The sequence below is a fragment of the Hyperolius riggenbachi genome, chromosome 8, assembly GCF_040937935.1.
Source record: "Hyperolius riggenbachi isolate aHypRig1 chromosome 8, aHypRig1.pri, whole genome shotgun sequence".
Classification (NCBI taxonomy): Eukaryota; Metazoa; Chordata; class Amphibia; order Anura; family Hyperoliidae; genus Hyperolius; species Hyperolius riggenbachi.
In genome coordinates this window covers 277406049-277412381 of record NC_090653.1, presented here as the reverse complement: position 1 = coordinate 277412381, position 6333 = coordinate 277406049, and positions in this window count along the sequence as shown.

The following is a 6333-nucleotide window of genomic DNA, read 5'->3' as shown; positions in this document are numbered from 1 at the left end:
GGCAAGCTAATTGAAAAAGCTGTTTACCTCCAGCTAGAAGCCAAAATCCTACAAAACAACAGTTATGACCCATTCCAGTCTGGCTTCAGGAAACACCACAGCACTGAAACGGCCCTCATCCAAATATGCAACCACCTGCTCATGGCAAGAGACAGAGGAGAGTGCTCCATCCTCATACTGCTAGACCTTTCTGCAGCCTTTGATACAGTTGACCATGACATCTTGATAAACAGGCTACAGGAATACTGCGGCATTGATGGCATAGTTCTTCAGTGGTTCCAATCCTTCTTGAGTGGCAGAACCCACAAAGTGTCTATGGGGCCCTTCCTGTCCACCCCTGTATCACTTAAGTATGGGGTGCCCCAGGGCTCAATCCTCTCTCCCTTGCTTTTCACGATTTACATGTTACCGCTGGGAAAACTAATCCAAAAACATGGCCTGACATACCACTGCTATGCAGACGACACTCAACTATATCTTTCCTTCAAGCCTGGTGTGACAGACCCAACTCTAACTATAAACGCCTGCTTACGTGAACTACAGCAATGGATGAATGACAACTGGCTGAAACTAAATGCAGACAAAACTGAAGTCCTTCTGATAGGAGGGCAGAGCATGATAACATAACTTAACTTGCAGTCTTCACCACTGGGAATAGGAGGCACGGATCTGCGCAGCTCTGATCATGTGCGTAGCCTGGGAGTTCTAATTGATTGGGATTTAAAGTTCAGAACTCAAATCTCTGCTGTGGTGAAATCATCCTATTTTCACCTGAAGAACATTGCAAAAATCAAGCACCTCATACCCCCAGAAGATCTGCCAACCTTAGTCCACGCCTTCATCACATCCCGACTGGACTACTGCAATGCTCTCTACACTGGCCTTCCAAAAAAGGTCTTGTACCGACTACAGCTGATACAGAATACTGCTGCCAGACTGCTAACCAACCAACCCCGTCACTGCCACATAACGCCAGTCCTGCACTCCCTTCACTGGCTACCTATAGAATGGAGGGTCCTATTCAAGATCGGCCTACTGACATTTAAATCCCTGAATAATTTAGGCCCTGGATACATGAAAGATATGTTGCAGCTGCGTAGCAATCCCCGCATTCTCAGATCAACAGGTTCTAATAATCTAGTCATACCCAGAGTCCACTTGGAAACTTTTGGTCCCAGAGCCTTCTGTCATGCTGCCCCTACGTTTTGGAACTCCTTACCTCAACAGATCAGGACAGCTCCATCCCTGGACGTGTTTAAATCCAGACTGAAAACCCACCTGTTCAGTTTGGCATTTGCAGAAATATAACTTTTGTTGTGTGAATACTTCATCCTACTAATTACTGAATCTGAGAGAGCCTAAGCGCTTTGAGTCCTATGGGAGAAAAGCGCTATAGAAATGTTATTGTATTGTATTGTATTGTGTGTCTGTGTGTGTGTACAGTGTGTCTGTGTGTCAGTGTGTGTCTAGTGTGTCTAGTGTGTCTGTGTGTCAGTGTGTGTACAGTGTGTGTCTGTGTGTCAGTGTGTGTACAGTGTGTGTCTGTGTGTCAGTGTGTCAGTGTGTGTACAGTGTGTGTGTCAGTGTGTGTACAGTGTGTGTGTCAGTGTGTGTACAGTGTGTGTCTGTGTGTCAGTGTGTGTACAGTCTGTGTGTCAGTGTGTGTACAGTGTGTGTGTCAGTGTGTGTACAGTGTGTGTGTCAGTGTGTGTACAGTGTGTGTCTGTGTGTCTGTGTGTCTGTGTGTATAATAATGGTTTTCACTTCACAGGTGTGCCCTGTCAGGTTTAATAAGTTACATTTCTTGCCTTATAAATGCAAAAAAGCAGCTAAGTAAAGACCAACAAGTGGCCATCATTACTTTAAGAAATTAAGGTCAGTCAGTCCGAAAAATTGGGAAAAACTTTGAAAGTGTCCCCAAGTGCAGTCTCAAAAACCCAGGGCTGTGGAGTCGGTACAAAAATCCACCGACTCAATTTAGGATTCCACCGACTCCGACTCCTCTAATTTACATATCACAATCTTGTTGATTGAAAGTATGTAACATGAAATTCATCTCTTAACTGCCAACACTAAGGAATTTTAAAAGACAACTGAAGTGAGAAGGATATGTAGACTACTATATTTATTCCCTTTAGACTAAAACTAGTCCTTGGTAAGAGTACTTGAAAAAGATACAGACCGGAACAAAGAACATCTATCAGGCCCTAGGCAATGTAACTGTGGGTACATGTAAGAGTGATGTGCAGGTACTCTGCAGGGGAATGAGGAGATTCTTCCTCTATTACACATTCTTCATGCACAATCTGAACCAGGTTTATGGGTGATAGACAACACCTCTGTGTTCAATGTGCACAGCATTCTCAGTGGATTCCCTGCAGCTCTGTGGGGAGTGCATATGTAGAGTACAGTACTACTGTTTAACAAAGTAAACCTGAGACAGATGAAATTAAAGTTTTATACATACCTGGGGCTTCCTCCAGCCCCCTTCAGGCTAATCAGTCCCTCCCTGTCCTCCTCCGCCACCTGGATCTTCTGCTATGAGTCCAGGTACTTGAGCCAGTCTGGCTTAGTGCGCATGCACACACTCCGCCGCCAGGAGCATACTACACCTGTGCAGCACTATTGCGCAGGTGCAGAATGCTCCTGGCCGGACTGTGCTGACTGGGTGAATTACCGGGACTCATAGCAGAAGATCCAGGTGGCGGAGGACAGTGAGGGACTGATTGGCCTGAAAGGGGCTGGAGAAAGCCCCAGGTATGTATAAAACTTTTCTTGTCATCCGTCTCAGGTACCCTTTAATTCGTAGTCACCAAACCAAATTTTAACAACATATTAAATTATTTGATTTCATGAGCAAAGAGTGCATACATTTGCATAAATCAGCATCAACGCAGAATTATTTCCAGCTCATTGACCATCTCTGTTAGTGACACAGCTTCGCATCAGGCTTTATACTTACAGCATAGATGTTTAGTATATATAAGAGATTCCTGTGTACACATCATATATACTGTACAGTCACAATCCGATATGAATATCTGACTTTAAAAATACGGGGACTGCTTTATTGAAGCAGCACAAGTAACTAATTTTGATTGGTTTATTTCATTTTTGTGGACTAAGCACAGCTATTACTGTAAATATAAATTATTTATGATGACTATTATCTGAGAAATAGAACATTTTATCTTATATTATATTATAATTACAGTTTAAATTCATTAGGAGTCAGAGTATTTTTTCCCCGACTACAGGCATCCAAAATTGCTCCAACTCACTCCACAGCCCTGAAAAAACCATCAAACGCTACAAAGAAACTGGCTCACATGCGAACCACCCCAGGAAAGGAAGACCAAGTGTCACCTCTGCTGCGCAGGATAAGTTCATCAGAGTCACCAGCCTCAGAAATCGCAGGTTAACAGCAGGTCAGGTTAAAGACCAGGTCAATGTCACACAGAGTTCTAGCAGCAGACACATCCCTAGAACTGTTAAGAGGAGACTGTGTGAATCAGGCCTTCATGGTAGAATATCTGCTAGGAAACCACTGCTAAGGACAGGCAGCTAGCAGAAGAGACTTATTTGGGCTAAAGAAAACAAGGAATGGACATTACACCAGTGGAAATCTGTGTCTTTGTGCGACGCAGAAAAGGTGAACGGATGGATTCTACATGCCTGGTTCCCACCGTGAAGCGTGTAGGAGGAGGTGTAATGGTGTGGGGGTGCTTTGCTGGTGACACTGTTGGGGATTTATTCAAAATTGAAGGCATACTGAACCAGCATGGCTACCACAGCATCTTGCAGCGGCATGCTATTCCATCCGGTTTGTGTTTAGTTGGACCATCATTTATTTTTCAACACGACAATGACCCCAAACATACCTCCAGGCTGTGTAAGGGCTATTTGACCAGGAAGGAGAGTGATGGGGTGCTGCGCCAGATGACCTGGCCTCCACAGTCACCAGACCTGAACCCAATCGAGATGGTTTGGGGTGAGCTGGACTGCAGAGTGAAGACCAAAGGGCCAAGTGCTAAGCATCTCTGGGAACTCCTTCAAGACAATTTCAGGTGACTACCTCTTGCAGCTCATCAAGAGAATGCCAAGAGTGTGCAAAGCAGTAATCAAAGCAAAAGGTGGCTACTTTGAAGAACCTAGAATATGACATATTTTCAGTTGTTACACACTTTTTGGTTATGTACTATACTTCCACATGTGTTTATTCATAGTCTGGATGCCTTCAGTGTGAATCTACAATGTTCAGTCATGAAAATAAAGAAAAAAAACTCTGAATGAGAAGGTGTGTCCAAAAGTTTGGTCTGATGTATGTATGTATGTATGCATGCATGCATGCATGTATGTATGTATAGACCAAACGTTTGGACACACACACACACACTGTACACACACACACACTGTACACACACACACACACACACACACTGTACACACACACACACACACACACACACACACTGTACACACACACACACACTGTACACACACACACACACACACACACACACACTGTACACACACACACTGTACACACACACACACTGTACACACACACACTGTACACACACACACTGTACACACACACACTGTACACACACACACACACACACACACACACTGTACACACACACACACACACACACTGTACACACACTGTACACACACACACACAGTACACACACACACACACACACACACACACACACACACTAGGCCTGAACGATTTTAGGAAAAGATTGAATTGCACGATTTCTGTCAGAAATTGCGATTTCGATTCAATTCACGATTTTATTCAAATCAAGCTTTAGACCAACCAGACCAAGACGAGAGTCAACGAGGGGCAGCGGGGAGATTATCATGTCGCCTATCCCTTGTTTCCCCTTGAGGCACTTATGGGGGGTATGAGTCATGTCACAGAGGCGGTGGGGACAATTAATATTAGGAATGGGGTAGGTATGGTAAAGGTAAGCAGTGGGGGTGGGAGGGGTGTTAAGCTGATACACACGCAGACACTATTATCCATCTCAGAGCACTCACTGATACACACACACTTTATCTTGCAGTACTCACTGGTACAGCTATCCACACTCACTAATACACACACTTCATCTTGCAGCACTCACTGATACACACATCCTGCAGTACACACATAGCAGCACACATTGAAATGCACACACACATACTTATCCACACACACCGACTGAAAGACACAAACAGTCACGCACTTCAGTCTTGCCTGCAGCTCCATCTCCCCCACGCTGCTGTGCAGATAGATCCACATGCTCTCTCCTGTGCTTCCTGACAACTTCTGGAAGGGGGGGGGGGGGGGGAAGGAGGGAATTCCTTCTCTGCTAACTGCTACACGCTGAGCTGCTTTGTAATGCGGAGGAAAAGTCAGACCAGACAATAGCTTTTGTCTCGCTGTGGTCTGCACACCTTTAAACAATCAGTGGAGCAAATGAGTGCCCATTAGTTCTAGTGCCTATATCAGCTTCACAGAAAGAGCGAGCGAGAGACTGTGGGCGGAGTCTGCCGCCCGCCCAGCTGAGCTGATGATGAAGCTAGGAGGAGTGACAGAGAGCAAGTGTCTGCTGATGACAGGAGGAGGAGGAGAAGAAGGTGGCACTAACTATGTAGAAGTATAGAGATACTGAGCTGCCGCGGGGAGTGAGAGCCGCCGCTTTTTGTACACAGACATTTGTACATGCTGCGCTGCTGCTACTGTACAGCAAGGGGGCGCAGTGCAGCAAATATCGGCAAAAATCGACACTTTGGCGATCACAGAATCGTCACTTCCGTGATCGCGATTTCGATACAAAAACGATAAATCGTTCAGGCCTAACACACACACACACACACACTGTACACACACACACACACACACACGTCCCCCTGTGATTCCATAGATAGGCGGGGTTTTGCAGGAGATCACGCGCACTTTTCTGCTTGAATGACGGAGCGGACATCAGTCTCCCAGTGGCGATCGCCACTAGGAGACCGTTAGATGGCGAAATCGCCCTCTATTTACATTGTACAGCGCTGCGGCTCAGCTGTTCCCCTGGGAGACTCAGAGCAATCGGTTCTCATAGGCTGATGTCTATGAGAGCCGAATCGCTGTGACTGGCTGGTGGGGGGAACATAAGGGAAAAAAAAAATGAATGTTAATTTACTATGAAAAAAATAATTTTATTTCTTAGCTGTACTATACATACAAATAATGATATCTTTTTTTTTTTCGCTTTAGTGTTTCTCTAACAGTGGAGATAGGTAAAGCTACAGTCAATAATTCAGTCATGACTAAGTGGGTATTTGTTCTCT